The sequence below is a fragment of the Hylaeus volcanicus genome, chromosome 6 (genome assembly GCF_026283585.1).
Source record: "Hylaeus volcanicus isolate JK05 chromosome 6, UHH_iyHylVolc1.0_haploid, whole genome shotgun sequence".
Taxonomy (NCBI): Eukaryota; Metazoa; Arthropoda; class Insecta; order Hymenoptera; family Colletidae; genus Hylaeus; species Hylaeus volcanicus.
The window spans coordinates 18,557,958-18,576,959 of record NC_071981.1 but is presented as its reverse complement, the minus strand read 5'-3'; the positions used below and the strand labels follow the sequence as shown (position 1 = coordinate 18,576,959).

The 19,002-nt window shown below is 46.8% G+C and overlaps 1 protein-coding gene across 4 annotated transcripts in view; it reads right to left on the bottom strand.

Moving 5' to 3' along the window:
- The window catches only part of LOC128878993 (zinc finger homeobox protein 4), a 303,112-nt gene that overhangs the window by 167,665 nt on the left and 116,445 nt on the right, over positions 1-19,002 (bottom strand). For all 4 annotated transcript variants that reach the window (XM_054127744.1, XM_054127745.1, XM_054127746.1 and 1 more), the window contains one exon: positions 1,117-1,176. The gene's annotated coding sequence lies outside the window, so the exon portion shown is untranslated. The remainder of the gene's footprint in view (positions 1-1,116; positions 1,177-19,002) is intronic.

Genomic DNA, 19,002 nt, shown 5'->3' with positions numbered 1-19,002 from the left:
AGTATTATTAATGTTACCATTTACCATCGCTGTTGGCGCAATTGTCATCACGCCAGACAGTACACGGCACTAATTACCATCACGGCAGCCTATTGTTCCACTTAAAGCTGATTGTTATCGTTACGCAAATTGCAGCCATTGGTGGTGTGCGTCAATAATGATTTCGCACCGATATCAATTCCGACGCCGATACGCGGGGAACGTTGCCACGGCCAATAGAAATGTTTCTTATTGTTAACGACATTCCGATCGTTAATAAGCGAAGCGGGAATGCTTCTCCATTGGGAACGGACAGCGAATAAATGACCGGCTACGTAATCGGACAAAATAATCACCGGGTAATGTTTTTGATAGATTGGCGTGATCGATCGGGTTCGTTGTGCACCGTGTTCTGGGACGAATGAAAATTTTCCAATAACAATATTTATCTAGCGTAATTGCAATTGTTTCCCTACCATTTCTTCTTTGGGGTTATTCTGGTAAACATGACGTTCCAATTAATTCGACGAAGCGAGTAAATATCATCGTATACTTTCGCGCAACAAAATTTGTAGATTTGTATTTAAATTTGAATTTAGTTGTAAGAAGTAGGGTTTGCTTTGAAGAAAGTGTAGATGGATTGGTGTTGTTTTTAAGTACGATTACATAATGGAAGAGGTTTAGGAAGAAATGTGGAAAACTCTTGGGAAGGACGCGTCCGTGGCAAACGTCGCAACGCGAGTGGACGCTTTCTGGCTCGGACAGCGTCTTTTATTAGCCGCTAAGGCGTCGCGACGCCCTGGTTGCAGAAAATTCCGCGAGATGGGGACGCCCGTAAAGCTGACAAGCACGAAACAGAGGGCGGAATGAACCAACGACACCGAGACGTCGCGACGCTTGGGGAATACTTTGCATCACTTCTAATCGTTTTGGAGTACCCACATTCACTATTCATAAATAAATATATATATACTATGATATTGTAACTCGCAATGCCTCGTATATTCAAATAACATATCTATTCCATTAACTATGATCTACCAACAGTGGATCTATCGCTTTTTTAATAAATAATATGTAAAGGATCTATTTTTACGTCTAAGCACTATGAGAAAAAATACGTGATAGAAAACTCACCAGAAAATCTTCCTTTCGATCGGAGCGTCGCGAAGACACCCCGTTCCTCGTCGTCCGCGTCTACGCAACAGAAATATTGGCTCGTGTTTTAAAATATCCCATGCATCGTAATATATAATGCTTAACATACTTTAAGAATATAGATATTCGATTACGTATTCGCGTCGACTCCGGTTTGATATTCTACGTAAAAAGCTGACAGACGTATTTATTCATTAAAATCCGACAACTCGCTTGCTAATTTAGCAATATGCATTTACCGATAAATTTACGGATAGGTAACGAATATTAAATGAATAAAAGATATGTATCGCGAGACGGAGTACCCCGAATATAGTCCTTCGAAAAATAAATCATCCGAACGATTCAACGCATCGATTGTCTCATCGGGGTACCATTTTGATGCGTCGCGAAGACAACCCCGTTCCTCGTCCACGGAAAAGAAGTATCGACTCGTGTCTTAACGTACACCTCGTATGGCTGCCGAATGCATCTAGGCTGTCGTCATGGGAATATAAAAGGGAGCTGCAACGATAGACAGATAACGGGAGAAGGACAGAGGCAGGCGGAGGGTGAACCGTAGGACGAGGGTAACAAGGGACCGAGGTGGGTGGTAGGGTGGGTACAAAGGAAAGAAAGATCGAAGGAGATGCTTGTCACCTCCTACACCTTGCACGTTCGTGCGAGTCCTACACGCTTTTCCATTCTACATACGCCTCCTTTTCTGCATCCCTCTCAGGCTCCATTCGCTCCACCCCGTTCCACCCTCCGTCTTCCACGGCGTATTCTCACCCGACGATAACCGTCCACCCTCTACATGCAGGATAGACAGAAGGAGAGGAAGCGAGGGGATCGTACCCGTCGGAGAAAAAGGTGGCCAAGGAACCCTGGGTGGTGGGGATGTGCTTGCTTCGAGCATAGCTAACTAGCTGAATCTGAATCAATACTTACTTCCTCCCCCGACCGTCTCCCATCTTATTCTCTCCTGTTAGTCTGCTCCTTCCTCCCCCTACCTCTCGGCTACCCCTGGGGTCGTCATTTTTAGCGAAAGGACTTTCGGGATACCCTCCTGCACATACCTCTCGCCCCCCGTTTCCGTTCCCACCCCCGCTCGCCCGTTACTCTCCGCGTTACTGTCTTTCCGTCTCTCCTTACTCACCCCCAACTCCCTTCGCCATCAGCCCTTCCTTATCGACGTCCTTCCCTTTGCGAGTCGCATTTTTCGATCGTCGCGACGTTTGATCAGCCGAATTCACGCTTCCGCGATCCTCCCATCTCATCCCAGATTTCGTTTGCAAGACTCTCGCGAGTAGGTATCTTCGAGCCCGTCGAGCGGAAGATCGGATCGTTCGACTCCGTGGAGGGCGCACAGGCTAAATTTTTGATTGCCACGGTTTTTTTTTTCTCGGGGGCTGGCTGATAACGAGAGGATATTTCAATCTCTCGTGCTCGGTAACGATCGCCTAACGAGGGAAGAAACTGGTGGAATACTTTGTTCAATTTGTTAGGTGGTTCAACGATATACGTATGTATAATAAATATTCGTACCTTCTATGTCTATCGAAAAAGTTTGACTAAGTTAAATAACAGTTTTGGTAATACCAAATGAATATTATCAAGGAAAGTTGCACCGTTTCAGGAAGCCTGTACGAAAATTCTGTACAACACTACGGCTACCCTTATTTAATAAATTAGTAAATATTCGTGGCTGTTTCCGTCGCGAATAGATTGTTTCGTTATTCGTTCAAACTGTGTGTTTTGGAGGGAAATTTGCATAAACGAATGAGTACCAAGGCACGAAAAGAATAGACCCGAGGCAGTCGAGGTTTTAGTCTACCTACTTTAAAATTCGAGTCTCCTCCTGTGGCATCACGATCTACTGACTGCCGCGACTCGAGGGCCGATTCGAGGGGTTGTTTCCCCCTGCCAACCTACGGGCATGCCCTCCAAGGTTTTACGACACCGTTCCACCGCAAGGCTCTAAAACACGGAGCTTATCTCTTAAGTAAAAAGTACAGGAAATCCTAGCTTCACGCAGATTTCTCTTCTCACGGCCGAACTAAACCTAATAAGTACAAACTATTCCTGAAGAATCGAGTGCATCGTAAAAACTAGAATCGTATTCTAAAACCTATATTTCCATCTCTATCGTACGTACTTACAATTACAAATTTATTTCGAAACATGAAGCATTCATTTAAATTAGACTTCATTCAATAAATATAGAGGGTACAAATACTTATGGGACTGACTGTATATAATTTTACCACAATTTCTCTACATTGTATCTGGTCCAAGGGAGTGTCAAGCATTCTCGAGCTAGGTGATGCTGATTCTAGCGACAGCACTGATTCCACCACCATGGCGTCTCCTTTCTCTCGCCGAAATGTTCGAAACGGCGGGGGCCTCGCGGATATTATAATTCCCTGGGTGGCCGCGGGCTAATTGTGTTGCGTGGGTGTGAATATGGTTTATAGTTCGGCGGAAAAGCTGGCCGCGGGCCAGGCAAACGAGCTCACGTGACGTCACGCGACGGAAATACCCGAGCGGGCTAATTAGGCGAGGCACCTCTCCTCTTACGCTCGAATGCAAGCGGAACTCATGCGTCGCGACGTTTCTGCAACGCCGTGGCTGGAGATGCGTGGCACGTTCGACTCGCGTGCGCTCGCAGGGGATCGTCAGTGCTGCGGGACAGGGGATGAAGGGAACAGGTAGCGGGGAGGACGTCGTTTCATGGCAGGAAATTCGAGATGAGACAATTTTTCGTTTTCTTGAGAAAATTCGGAGTAGTCGAACGAAAATGGTTCTATGGACTTTAGAAATCAATTTTGGGGGGGGGGGGGGTTGTATTCAGGTGGACTTTGTAAAAGGAGCTAATTGTTACGTACTAATTACGTTCGTCTACTTTGGATTTATTTAATTTCTTTCTTTCAGGTGTGACGTCTGGTCAGTAATGTGCTCTTTGACAAGAGTTACAGAAGTAAGAAATTATTTACTCTGAGAAATTTCCATCGAGGAGTCAAAATTGAGAACAATGTATCCATAGTCTTTCTATTCAATTAGTCGACGAACCAGCGGCCAGTGCTGCCAGAGGGTGGCGACCTTGCGGCAGCTTGGCCTCCTGCGAGGTTTGTTTAGCGATTATATCGGATGAGTACACACAAAGCAGCTTCACCTACGAATTCGAGATGTGAAGACTACGGGAGAAGTTTATACAAACGTATACTCGATGTGACCTTGCTTTCGATGTACAGCCTTCCCTGTGTTTCACCAACTATTTATTTACTTTCGTAGAAACTCTTCCGTGTGGCCACCTGCCAGCCCGAGGAGGTCTCACCATAAACTGTTGAATATTTGAAAAAGTCCTGGTAAGGATCTGATGGCAGGCGTAATACCTAAATGCATTCGAACGTTATCGAAGAACGTTGCATAAATATGAAATTTTAGGTCGATCAAACTCCTCTCCTCGAAGACGTAGTGGGACTTCAAAAGGCATGTATCGTCTATTTACCGCAGAATGGAACATCAGAATTTCTAATTTCTCGGGTAGATCGATGCAAAGTACCATAATGCACATTATTTTAGTATCCAGAGAGCGTTCGTGCGGTAATCCTTGCACGTGATTCGATAAAATATCGCGATACGTTTCCTGTTAATCTTGCAGGCGAGGTGAAAGGTTCTCTTAAATCATTAGGAGTCCTAACACATACATTAATATCCAGCCGCTGTATCATGCCATCGAACGAGCAACGGAATGAACGCGTTTTGACGGAATAGTGTAAAATAGAAATTCTCATAAATTTTCCCATCGAGAGAACCAATTTTTCACACTCCACACTCCAGGAATTTTTTAAGTGGGAACGAGGACCAGCGCAAGGTGCACCAGGACGCCAAGTGTTTCGGAGAGCATGAATCAGGATTCGGATGATGCAAGGTACAAACGACGCGGATCTCGTGCCAGTGCGGAGAAAGGTTGAGAGAAAGCTTGCAACGGTGGGTACAATCATTGCGAATGCTTGCCACATATCGAGAAACAAACTATACTTACAACATTGGTGTGCTATGGTAATGGAAACCGTGGCGAGACAAACTGCTCCGCCATCAGAGGAAACTCCGAGCCCAAATGATCCACGACGAACGCGAATAGAACTTATACAAGGACCGCTTCCTGGTCGACGTTGATCACAGGCGCGCCAAAGCAACCGAGATCCCTAATAATCGCACTACTGGCAGCGAACACAGTCGATCGGCTCGCCTCCTTCCCGACGCGATTAAGAGAGAAGAAAGAACTAAGGGAGGAAGAGGGATACCGCGGGGGGAAGCCCACGCGCTTAATTTGCATCTGGAACGACGACGCTGCACGCACCGGTTCCCCTCACGGGTACGGGGCTGTGTAATTAGCGGCGCATAGCAATTAACCGAGAGGAGCGGTCCGTGCGTGCGCGAGCGTTGACCGAGTCGGGACGTTGCGCGGAATGCCCCGTGAAAACGCGACTAGAGACTCCTATTTTCTTCGAACAATGTTAAACGTTGGGTAAACGGTGTAAATGCGAGGGGTGGGAAAGCGGGAAAGCGCTAGGATAAGAAACGACGCCTAAGCGAATGCATCGCGTCGCGATTAATTTCACGCGGTAAGCGCGGTGGCGAAGACACCCGTTTCCTCGGAACAATGTAAACCGGCGTGTAAACGGTGTAAATACGAGGGGTGGGCAAGCGGGCGTGACTGCGTTAAGTCAAGTTAAGTCGAGGTTAACTCCCTTAATTACTCAGATTTAATCAAAGCCCCCGGGGGTGTGTGCGTACAACGAGGTACGGGACATAAACTAACCGAGGAGGAAGAGGAACAGGGAACGAGTTATGGGGGAGGGGAGGCGCGCACGCGAGCGAACAAGAGAGGATACGAGATATGGGACTGCTCGCGACTCTGCTTCACGGTTCCTCGTGCGAGCAGAGGCGTCACGAGCAGCGTCTGGGTCGGTGTTGAACGTCGCTTCTCAGCTGTGTGCGCCAGGCGAAGGCGTCCGCGCGCGATGCGAGTAGAAGGGCCCTGGTCGCTCTGCTCGCTCGCTCGCTTGCTTGCTTACTTAACGAAGATTAATTGCGCTTAAACCAACCGCGTACGGCCTCGCCACGGCTCCGCTGCTCCGAGGCTCGTCGTTGCCCGCGCATTCTCACGTGACCCCACCGAAATCTTGACCGTGATCGAGGATCGAGCGGCCCCGGTATGCGCGATTTAACCGGCTAACCGCTACGCGCCAAATTTTTGACGCGAGTGTCCACGCCCGGGCTCCCGCCGATCCGCCGATGAAGCATCTCTTTACGCCTACGGGGATCCATTCTTCGCGCCAAAATCTCGAGGAGGTGACATCAATTAAGAAATTCTTGGAAAAACTGCACGTCCACATTTCTCAGGTTTATATATTCTAAAAGGTGTTTAGTCCAGAGGCTTGACTATTGCACTTAATACACACATGACCACGGACTTTACACATGCTTATTACACAAACAAGGTTTAAAAAGTATGAGCGTACGAATATCAATCCATACTGTCAAATTACTTTTGAAATACGGCGCGTACTTCACACGAAAGTCTGTCGTTGTTGCACGCCCTCGCCTCGTGAGGCAGGAAAAGGAGAGGGGGGAGGATGCATTTTGAGGGCCACGATTAGCCACAGCCGCGAATGCTGCTCTCCTCTTGGCCTTAGTTTTAAGCAACGTGATTTATACGGTTAAATGAGATGCCGCGTTGAGCCGGCGTGTCCGGGACGCGCGCCGCTGGAAGAAAAATGATCGGGATCGCTGTGATGAAGATTAATGGCGATTAATCCGGGCGACTGTGATCGGAGATAATCGTTAAGTGACTCCACGAAATCTGATCCTGCCCGTGAAACTCCCTGTGCAGGAGTTTCATTTGCGCGGAGCGAACAAGTATGGAGAGGTTGCACTCTCTCGTAATTTCTTCTAGAAATTTAATTTTGAATATTTATTTACCATTACTGTGGTTATGTCGCACATCCCTTATCTCGTTCTTCTTTAATTACTCTATTTGGATCCAATTATATAATTGTACACTCGAACATGACTCGACTAACACGAAAAGTAAAATTTAAAAAATCTTCAATGCGAACTGCGTTAAAATTTCAAGTACGAAAGTGTTTAATTAAAAGTGTAAACGTCAACATCCTCGTCAGAATAGATAAAAATAATCCTGCGCCCTGTAACGTGTCGTTAAATATTCCAGGCACAAAGACGTAATTATTCCCGGCGCAATTACGTAATCTTCGCGCCAGATCTTTTCACGGGCATAAAATTGCGATTAATTTACACCGGGGAGAGCGCGCGTTATCAATGAATCGTGGCTGCTCGGATGAACGAAAAGGAAAAAGGAAGGAGGAAAGTAAAATAGCCAGTTCTGTATAGGTGCTAGGTAACGTCTCCGCGATAACAATCGCGCCGTGGTAGGGGGTGGTGGATGAAGGTTGAAGGTGTAGGTGGAGGAGGGCAGCGGCCGACCCGGGGGCCGCTTTTGTTGTGTATAAAATATTATTTCGCCGAGGCCGGGCATTCATTCGGTAGGAGCTTTCCTTGAAAGGCGAGCTCAAAGATTAAGGACTGGTTGGACGGTAGGATAATTATCAAGAAAGAAAGAATTCTGAAAGCGCGGCTCACCGAGACAAAGATTGGGGATGGAGTATCTTGACCAAGTTCTTTCTTCTCACCTTCCGTCTCTCTCCTCCCAACGTCCTTCTTTTAAGTTTCATTACTGCTCTGCATCCCGGATGCATGCATTGATTTCATTTACCTTCCCCCCTTCGTCGATGGTTCGATTTGCTATCGTTGTTAACCCCGGAGTGCTCTACGAGCTCTGCAGACCCGAGTGGTCGTTTAGTCTCCTACACACATCTATGAATATCAAGCTGTACTTCATGTATCGCGAAAGTCACCAATTGTCATAAAATACCAACGGGCCACTCGTGTTTAACAAAGATAAGTTTTGGACCGGAGCGGCGCCACAATTTTTCGCCAGAGTCCCGAAGGGTTAATCGTCGGAAAACTCGTCGGGCAACAAAGGAGATTAAAGCGTCGACGATAAAATTCGCCTTCGGTAAATTGAACTTTCTTCCCCTTTTTGCCAGCCGCTGGCGGAATATTAAAATAAATGACGGTAGATATCCCGTGATTATACTTTGTTATTGGAGTGCGCGGGCCGTGCTCCTTCGCGACCGAATATCGCGGTAACAGCTGCCGCGTTGAACGGGCCGAGGCTAATAAGGGTGAGGGGGATAATTATACGACGGCTAATTGCCCGACATCTCGACTCGCCGCGAGACATAACGAAATAATCTCGTGGCTCCAACCCCCCCTAACCTCTTATCCACCTCGGTTCTTTTCTTCTCCGCCTGTATTCTTAACCGAGAAGCCACCCCCGCAAGGGATTCTTTTCTCTCGGTGAAATTAATTCCCGCTACGCGAGACTGGAGGTTAAAGGCGCGCACTTGATGAGCTTGCTTAGTCACTGTTGCTTCTTTATTGCGAGCGAAGAGAAAAATTCTGAATATTTACGATTGCGCTGATTAATGTCGGACGAGGATTGCAATTCCAACGGGGCAAAACGCTACTCTCAACGGGAACATGTAGATTGCGCTGTGTTCGATAAAACGTTGTCAAAGAGTGTAATCCGACGTCGTTTCGCGACGCAATAAATCTTCTCGGGGTAAATTGTGATAGAGGGTTTATTTGTTTCTCGTTGGAGAAACGATTACAGGAGTTTCGCTCGAAAAATGAAATCTCTAATGTTGAATCTTCTATCCTCCAGTTAGGAACGAGTGATATCGCAAATTTACAGATGCCAGCTTCTAATTTACACTGTCCAAGGTCTAGCGGCACGCAAGTCGAGGCTTTCCCTCGCTGCGTTCCGGAGCGGCACGCTCGAATCCGCCTGGGGAGGGTTTCACGTGCAGAAATGCAGAGAGCCGTCAGCAATTTCGCGAGAAACGATTCTCCCTCCTTCTCTGTTCCCCGTCCCGTTGCCCCGAAAGGACTCCGGGACGCGCATTCGCTGGCATTATAATCACAGGGTTCGCGATCACCGTGGAGGAAGAGGAGGTCTGAGGTGGAAAAGGGGAAGAAAGGCACCTCCACCCGAGAGGATCATTTTCGCGGCGATAATTAGGCGCCGGAGTCGCGCGGTCGCACCGGTTACACGATGAAAAATAACGAGGAAATGATTGCGGCGAGGAATCCGCCTAAGGAGCTGGGTCAATTTTGACTCACGCTCTTTTGTGCCAGGCTTGGGATAATTAAAAAGGGAGAACAATTGCGCGTGGGTATTATATTATATTGGGTCAAACACGATCCAACTTCGCTTGAAAAGCAAGAAAGAATAAAAATAAGCGAAGAGACAGAGTAGCCAGGAGTAGAGGAAGGTTCGCAGAAGGAATGGTGGCGGACCGTGATGAAGAGGTCTTAGGGATGCTATGCGATCGTCCTGCGGTGGCTCGAGGTGATGACGAAGATGGTGGCGCAAGGAGGAAGAAGTTAATTAAGTAATAAAAAGTTACCAGCCGTGAGGTTTCCCGGGGACGAGCCCCTGACGGGGTGAAATTAAAATAAACATCCTTTAAATGAGTCGCAGCCACGGTAACCACCCCCGCTTAACTACATCCGCTAATTAATTCCAGGCCTGTGAAACCGAGAGGAACAAAAACCTTCGGGTGGAGAGAGCCTGAATTCTGTCCTGGTGGAGGAGCGAAATGGGGCTCGGCGGAGGGTGAAGGAATGGTGTATTAAACACCGCGAAACCAGCCGCCGCCTGACTCTTTAATTAGCCACCCCTAAAGTACCGCCGGGAGTGTCGAGGGTCGGTGTCGAGCAACAGGTGAGATGCAAAGCAAGGGTTATTCTTGGCTTTAGAGCTTCGAGAGGCCGCGGAGGGTGAGTGGGCAGCACCGTATCGTGAATGCACCGTTGCCCCAGGTCGTGGTTCGGAGATATTACAAAGAGATAACAGCGACGAGGTGCGGAGGCAAGTGTCGCTGTTTGTCTTCCATTGCTTGCCTCTTCTGTTCTATTTATTGCAACGGCGAGAATTTTGTCCAGAGTACTCTGAAGATGTACTTCAACCTGTATTGCAATCAGTGCAACCACTTGCTCTTTAATAAACCAACAGATAGACAAGACAGTATTTATCCAATTTATTAAGTGGATTAAAAATTTTATTAACCCATTCTGTAGCTCATTTATAAGACATTACAAAGAATGTTATTTTAGTACACTGAAACCACAACATTCGAAACATTAATTTTGATAAAGACTTGCTATGCAATAGCTGATTATATTGCCAAAGTACAGTTCTGTATATACATACGTATAGCTACTGAAATCTGGCAATTGAAACGAGAATAAATTACTCGTCTTGTGAAAGGGGTGAAGGCGTCATCGCGAAAGTGTCGGCGCTAATCAAAACCTGTTGAGTGGCGGTTCGTGAAGCTGTAAAAGGAACGCGTCGGTGGCGGGTATTGTAATGGAGAAGGGGTTGCGAGACGATGAATATTCCAAGATTCAATCTACTCCGCGAAAGGGTTCGGGGCTAATGAAAAGTACATTATGACTGGCGAAGGTACCCAGAAACGACGCCGGAGAAGCTAGTGGGGTGACAGTCGACGAGAGACGAGATCGGTGAGGGTTAAATGCGATAATTTGCGTGGGAGGGTGAACGTGCCGGAGACGATAAACCCTCTGCCATTTAATTACGCTTAAAACATGCATTAAATATTGTCGAAGGGTGGAAGCGTTGGAAGGGTTGAACCCTTGGGCTCGTTAAATGAGCAGAGATTTTCCCTCCTCGACATTCATCCCTTCTACGGTTGGCAGACTGTTACGGATTTGTAAATCCGTGAAATGAGAGCTCGTCTCGCGTGCCTCCGCTCATAGGCGTGCCACTTCGTTCCGCATTTGCAACAACCAGGGGAACTAAAAATGTTGCCTTGTCGCACTAACTGTAGGACTGAAGATGCTGGTATCTTCGTAAACGCAGTGGTGAAATTTTATTAATTCTTCCCAGATATTTGTATTTCTCAGATAGTTAGGTATTTCGTTACAGATGAATGCATTTAGCTGAGTGTATTTTATTTCATTTTTCCAGAAATTAATTATAATTTTTCCCAAAACATTCGTTTACATCTCACTTTGGAAAACGCTGATACGAGGAGAATAGGGACGAGCAAATGCTGTCGAGGAATTCGCGTCGTCGCCATCCCTCACGGTAGTCTTCAACGGTCCTGGACAGAGAGATTCGTTGTCCACATATTCGCCAACGGGGGTGGCGGTGTTCCGACGCTTTTCCAAAGCGTCCTCGCCAGGCTATTAATTGTCTCTGTTGATTCATTTGATCGTGCTCGGGGTTCCCAAGCGAGTCCACCGACGCGACGACACTTTCGATACGGACGTCTTTTACGAGCGGCCTGCTGCAGTCGTAGAACCGTTCTCTGGCATCCTCCCGCCACCTCCCTCCGGCTCTGGCCGTCCTGGTCCCCCCTTCTAATTCACGTGAAAGCGTCTCTTTCGATTAAAATTAACAGGGTGGACGGTGCCAGGCAGGTGGCTTCGTTAGGGTACCGTAAAGTGCCTTCGTCCTTTGAATTTCAAGCACCATCTAAGAATCTCGTTAAACTCCATCACTGTTCCACGAGATAAATTGAAAGCTCGCGAGGAAGGGTTAACATGACCGATTTACGTACTCCAACGTTTTTCATCCCTCGTTAAGGCTAAGTGACAAGTTGTATATCATTTATTTCGTACGTCGTAAAATTCTCTGGACGGAAAATCGTTCAAAAACACGGAAGACATTTTTCAATAACATAAACGAAGAGTTTTATAGCGAAGGAATATTAATGTTCTCCAAGATGACGGAACAACATAGTGCAAAACAGCATCTATTATACATATACATCATTAATTAGGTACCTTCCATGTAATATTGGTAGTATTTGGTATTCCTACGATAAAACGCGAATGGTCTTATCACACAACCTATTTATATCTACACCGATTACAAGGTTTGATTATGCTCTTCCCGCGATTAATTTATTTGCACTCGAGGGGAGGCGGAGAAACCGAAGAGATCACGAATTGCGATAAAATCCAAACTTGTTTAACCAGTCAATTCTTCGAAGGTACGGCAGTTGGTTGCGTCTATTAAGTTTATGTGTCGATCAGGATACCATTAGTTCAATTTACTAACTACGTTTAGGATCGAGGCAATGTAATATAAGGGAAAATGTTACGAGACGCAGGTGTCTTGCTTCGCGCGCCAACATCCTGCGAGTGCTCATTTTATATTCGATGAAATCTAGATCCGATACGAAGAGTGATACGTTCTCTACCGTAAGAACAATTCAGATTCTATTTGTGTAATAGATATTTTCCGTAGACTCAATTTACAAAGAATTCTTATTTACATTTCTTAATCACTTCTTGAATATCGTCGATCGAGCAACGTTCCTTATAAGTCTTTCTTCATAAATATTTAATTCATTCCTATACTATTTGCAGACGGATAAAATGATTTCAAATATGAAAAACCTTCCACTAAACTCTCCCTAAAAATCATAATCCTACGATGATTATTATTCCTCGCGATACACCAATAAATTATCCACATAAAAGTGGACGTGCACATATATTTTTCAGAAGATATCAGGTCAATTCTTGACTTCCCCGTGCCTGTCGAACGAAATATCGCCAATATTGATCATTCGTCGCAGATTAATCTCCCTTCATCATCTCCAAGTGGGTTCGAGTAGACGTGACTCGTCTAATTTTCTCGCTGTAAATCCGAATCAAACGAATGGTATCACGTGTATCGTTTTGACAGTCGGAAGAATTGATTCCGGTGAGAACGGGTCGCTTGAAATAGTACCGATAGACACGGAAACATGAAGGCTTAAATTCGTCGCCGGAAAGAAATAGGGGGAGAGGGGGTCAGATTAGAGGTTTCCAAATCAGGACAATTGAGTGCGCGCGGCGCAACCGCTAATAACTCATATCCGGCGTTTAAAAGTGATACGTGCGTTCCCGGCGTATGTACACGGCTGTATCTCGTTACCACGTTAATCAAGGAGATCGTGTCATCAATATTATTATCCTCGTCATTTTTCTTTTGACCGAAGGAAGTGCCATCAATGGGAGCACTCAGATGATATTATCTATGATAAATATTACGAGTTCCTCGTATCAACCACGCGTTTATTTCTGGCTACAGAGCCTTATTCCATTCCATTCCCATTCCTTCCTGTTCATTAAATTTTATATTTGGGTCCAAATAAATTCGATTCGACTCCCAGAGAAAATCAACGCTACCACCTACCAAACACTTCTCAATCCTCAACTTTTTCAACCGCTTCATCTTCAGGTAATTTCTTCTGCTATGCGTCGGCTAATATATTACGTTTTTCATCCCGAACGCCTACTGGACGTCTCGTACATCTTGGTACGCCTGACAAATTGCAGTTAGCCTGACGAGATTCCGGAAGTTTGTGAAAAATAGTATTTACATTTTCTCGAGCTTCAAGCATCTTCCTCGTACATCGCGCAACTGTAGCCGACGTGTTTCGTAACGAAATTAAAATGTAATTCGGAGTGCAACGGGTGAAAATATCGACGTTTCTGCAATCGGGGGTCGCGTAAACCCCGCTCATCGAGAAAAGTCAAGTAACGAGCGAGGCGATAGAAGCGAACGCCCTCGTGTCGACGGAACACCGAGCAATCATTCACGCCGTTTTATCGTATACAAGATTATTTCCACGGGCCGCGGAACGACACGTCTAGACGTTCCTGACGGAGTCGATGACCATACCCTGTCCCCCTCGGGTCCTCCGGTATCCCGGGTCCGTGGTTTCTACCTCCTCGGGCCGGGAACGATCGGTCTGTTCGGTCGCGGTGTCGGGGCGGCGGTGGTTCGAGCCGAGGGAAAAATAAAGATAAAGCCTGAGGAATTAATTAGGACCGGGTAATCAAGAAGATACCGCATGGGACTCAAAGGTGGAAACGCGAGGAAGGCGACGACGAGGTGGATGAAGAAGGAGGGGACGAAGAGGAGCTGGGGGATGAGACGGTGGACGTCGACAGGCACGGCAAAAAAAGGTGCGAAGGAAGAGGCCACGTATAAATATTCACTCCTGTTCAACACTGTTCGAACGACTCGCTTATCCCTGGATTGAGCTGATCTCCACGGTCCGCTCTCTCCTACATCCTGCTCTCTTCCACCTCCTCCTGAATTCGAGCTGGAAATTCGAAATGCCTCGTCCGGCATTTTATTTCGTTTTCTTCTTCTTCTTCGCCTCGGTTCCTCTCCTCTTCGACCGTCTTGCCTACGTGCCACCCTGCCCCCTGGGACCTCTTTCGCCGACACTACTCTTCCTCTTGTTCCTCGGGGCCCGTTCTCTTGCGGCCTCCACGTCCCGTAGTCGCGCGGTCGTTTCGCTCGGGCAATACGGGCCCCGATCTTTGGGCCGTGAGTAACGGCTATTCCAAGAAGTTGTTTCAGATAGAGGGCTAATTTGTTCGCGTGCTCTGCCCGCGCCCCTCGCCGCCAAACCGTCCGGCAAACATACGGGACTGAGGTGCTCGACGTGTCTGTCCTCCACCCCAAACCTCTCACCTTCCGAGGTGCGCACCCGGGGAGATCTCTTAACGCGACGCGTCATTTCCATTTTATTTTATCGTCGCGTTAACGATTTTTCTCTACAAATCGCGTCCGCTCCGCCTCGCCTGATCGGGGAATGCGCCGAGATGTTCCCAACGATCGGTAATGGGCAGCGCCGATTGGGTATACAGGATGGAGCAAGCGTGACAAGTCCTAACGCCATTATTTCTTTGAACAGTTCTATATTTGCAGGACCATACTTTTTTTTTTTAATTCAACGGTGCATTTGACGATTGCACTATTTTCTTACATGTATTATCTTTTTGCAAGGGAAATCGTTATTCTTTCATTAAAAAATATTTGCATTTCCATTTAAAGAAATATTGTACAATTCAGAGGATGAGATCAAGTAATTTTTCAACTTCAAAGAAGCCTAGCTTTTTCCTGAAACCCAGATGTTGTACTAGAGAAACCTACGAAACAAATCTACCGAAAACAGCATTTGAGATCTTGGTATTTACGCTTTCGATCAATTGTCCCCGTTTCGGGCCAATCCGAAGTGGCGAGTACGCTCGAGAGGCGCTCGCAAAATGCGTGGAATTACGTCCGTGGCGTTGAGCAAAAAACGCCCTTATTTAGTAACTCCTCGACGACACCCGCGGTGCGTAAAAGCTAATTAACCCTCCGCTGGAACGAAAACAACCGTGCAAGCTCCCATCTCCGTGACGTGACTGCTGGCACGGGGGAGGGGAAAAAAAGGAATAGGAATAAAAATGGAGCGGGCACGGGTAGTCGGGCAGTAAATCCGCGCGAACAGGTCGCACTAAAACCGCACGTATGACCGTAAAAAGGAACCGTAAATGGCCACGAGCGAAGGTGCGTGAGCGCTATACGATGCTCGGGTTGCATCGGAACGCGTCTGCGAGACGATTTCCTGGTCGAGAAAGAATGCTCGAAGAGGCCAGCGTTTTTCGGGGACTCTCCTGAAAATAGGCTTCGGGTATTAGAAAAAATTATGCTTGCATCGTCTTGCTATATAAGTAGGGTGAGTGTGTAATTTTACATGAATCCAATGTTTTGGAATTGGATCCATTGAGAACCGTTTGTAAATTAAGAAAGCAATGGTAGAAATTTCTTAAAAAGAAATATTTGTATTACTTCCATGTATTACATTGATATACAGTATACAGTCACATAAAAATTGTAATATTACCGACGATTATTTTTTGGCTGTACTTTCTTATTAATTTTATACACTGTTAAATGAAAGCTACATCTGTAGTTGCAGCACGTGCACCTTCGTAATTGTTAAAACATTGAAACGCGTCCGTCGAGACGTTCTCGGGTTCGGTGGCGAGGAAAAATGCTGAAGGCGCGAGCGTTTTTCGGGGCCGCCTCTCCTCCTGGGGCAAATATGCTCGAAATATTCGCAGAAACTACGCCCGGAATGTCCAGCTCTCGTGTTTACCTCGGCCTGGGTACACGCATATTATAACGGCGTATCTGTTCCCCGAGGGCGGAAAACAGGGATGCCGGGGGTTGATAACAGCGGCAGGGGGTCTGGATAACAGAAGGAAGGGGGTGGTATCGCATGAGTTATTAAGATTCCGGCGCGCATGCTCGCGGTTCTTTCATCGATTCATAAGAATATCCTCTGCTCCGCTGGCCATCCACCTCCTGCTTCTCCTCCACCTCCGCCTTCTTCTCCACAACCTCTTTCTTTCGGCTTCAGGGACGTATCTATCGGTTGCATTATTTACGGTGTTGAGATGCACGAGGTATCGGCGATTCTCGTTGGCGCAATTCTGGACGAGGTGGAACATGTTTTTGGAAGACGCGGGGGCGGGCCGGAGTTGAATTGTTAGAGGGTTGTTTAACCGTTTGCAATCCCATGTCGAGCGAGGCTCGACAATAATATATGGAAATCAGAAAATTCGGAGTGCAAAGGGTTAATAAGGTTTGCATCGAGTGGTCGTGTTTAGTTTACTTTGGAAGCGCGAGAGAATCGCGTAGCATGTATGCAAGTATGTTAGTTTCACGGCAAAACGGGTCAAACGATCGATTGCGTTGAACAGGCGAGGAATCGACGACGGGTTTGCCCGCGTAAACGATAATGAACGTAGACGGTAGTTTCGGGCAGAGGTTACGCCTTCTTGAGAAACCGGTATGTATTACAGAGGCTCTCCCTCTTCCCCGTACTCTTTCGCTTACATCACGTGGGCGTGGAGGAGGAAACTCGAAATACGCGACCTCCTTCTTGAAAATCGCGTGAAAAAAAGAAGCAAAGCTGAGTGTTTCCGACATATGAATTTCGGATAACCCGATGCCTTCTTTTTCAAGTTTACCATGTGTCTAATTTCTATTGTGCAACTCGATTCTACCACCAGGGTACGGCACTGGTGGCGTAAAAGCGCGTGTATGCTTATAACGCGGAAAAAGCGAGCGAGCATTTGCAGGGTTGCTGAGGAAAAAAGAGGACGGTAGATGGGGGTGAAACGTGAAAGAGGGGCCGAAGTAGGAGGGTGGGCGGAGGGGTGAACGTAAGGAGGAGTCGGTGGAGATTGCGAGAGAGGGGGTGATCTATGCGTTTAATTAACCATAGAGACGCTCCTACCAACTCTTAGCCGCTCTTAGTTCGAGCACGGCCAAGGGGGTTGCAGAGAGACAGGGTGGCGCAAGGATAAAAGAGCGAACGTGGAGGCGACCAGGGGGCTGGGAAAGTGGGAGGGGAGAGAAAGGATTTAGCTATCGCCGGCGAAATTAACTCCGGGGAAAAACTTATAATGTGTCTTCCCGGAAAAGCAGCTCGAACGCCGCGCTTCCAGCCCTGGGAGCACGATTCCCCGCGCTGGTGCATCGAGTGCATTCGTTGCGGATAATGGATTTCCGACATAATTAATTAGAGAGAGAGAGGGAGAGAGAGACGGATATCGCTGGATCATTTCATGAAACGCTGAACCACTTTATGGAAACGATCGTCGGGATTCTTCGCTTTGGTTCTTTTGCGAAGGAATTATGCCGTGGATCCAATCGTACAATATTTGGAGAATGAAACCGATGAATAAATATTTTGTAAATACAGATTAAAGATCATATTTGTTTTGTCATTCATTCAGCCCTGCAGTTTGCGATGTAACTCAAATTACCGGATGAAACTTCGATACCTGATCGTCTCACGATCACCGCCGCCATCGTGTCCAACTCTCCTAGGTGTACCTAACACCTTGATTGCCTCGTTGATGCTCTCGTTCGTATACACAACTTTCTGCCGGAACGCATAAACATCTGAACGCGCAGTTCTGTTGTCGCAGCGGGGAACGGCTCGTGCCAAAATGCTGACTTAATCCCAGCTATCCCACGATTGTTTACATACGTCCATTGTTTACGAGTAGCCGAGTGTATCAAACGACAACGTGTAAACCGGCCCTGCCCCCGTGTTCTCGACGCTCCGTTTCGGGCGTCGCGGGTATTTTGAGATTTCTTTGGCTCTTGTCACCGCCCGCGACCACGGTTCCGAGAAAAGGGAGGTTAATGAGACATTCGCGGACAGTTATAAATGAACGATAAGGCGCACGGGAAATGCCTTTAACAGCTGGTGTAAATTTATGGCTGCCGTTGAAACGGGCGTGCATGGAGTTATAGATTGATTGGTCGTGAAATCGGCTTTAATCAATCGTGTGTACCCTCTGAATTATACGTGCTCCGGGCCGAGTTAATTAATTCCAACACATTGGCAGCTCTTCTTCCTCCGCGCGATGAGGCTGATATTAATCTGGCCTTTCGTTACATTAATTTGGCCAACTGATAACGTTGCGCCGGACAGGCGGTATTTCAGCGGAGGGAATCGAACGAGATAGAGATAGAGAAAGGGCTGAGCATCGTTCCAATCGCTTAAAATAAATCTTTGCTTAGATAATTAACCACGTGAAACTGGTTTATCTGGATTAATCGTTAGTTATTAGCGATGTTTGCGTGTCAGGAATTCGAGAGGTGATCTGGGTGAAATTGTTGCTACGATTTTGCGAATTAAAGTTTACGTAGAGGATGAAAGCATCTGCAGGAAACAGAACAGGTTTTTAATACCGAGACTGTAATGAACTCGAATCATATTTTTGGCTTGTATCATCCACAGGAATGGTATTACTGGCTTCTGTTCTAGAATTTCTCTACCATTTGCTCTACTTCTCTCGAATTGGTCTCGAGAAGAGTCTGCGACAGCAAACGAGTAACAAGAATCTCCT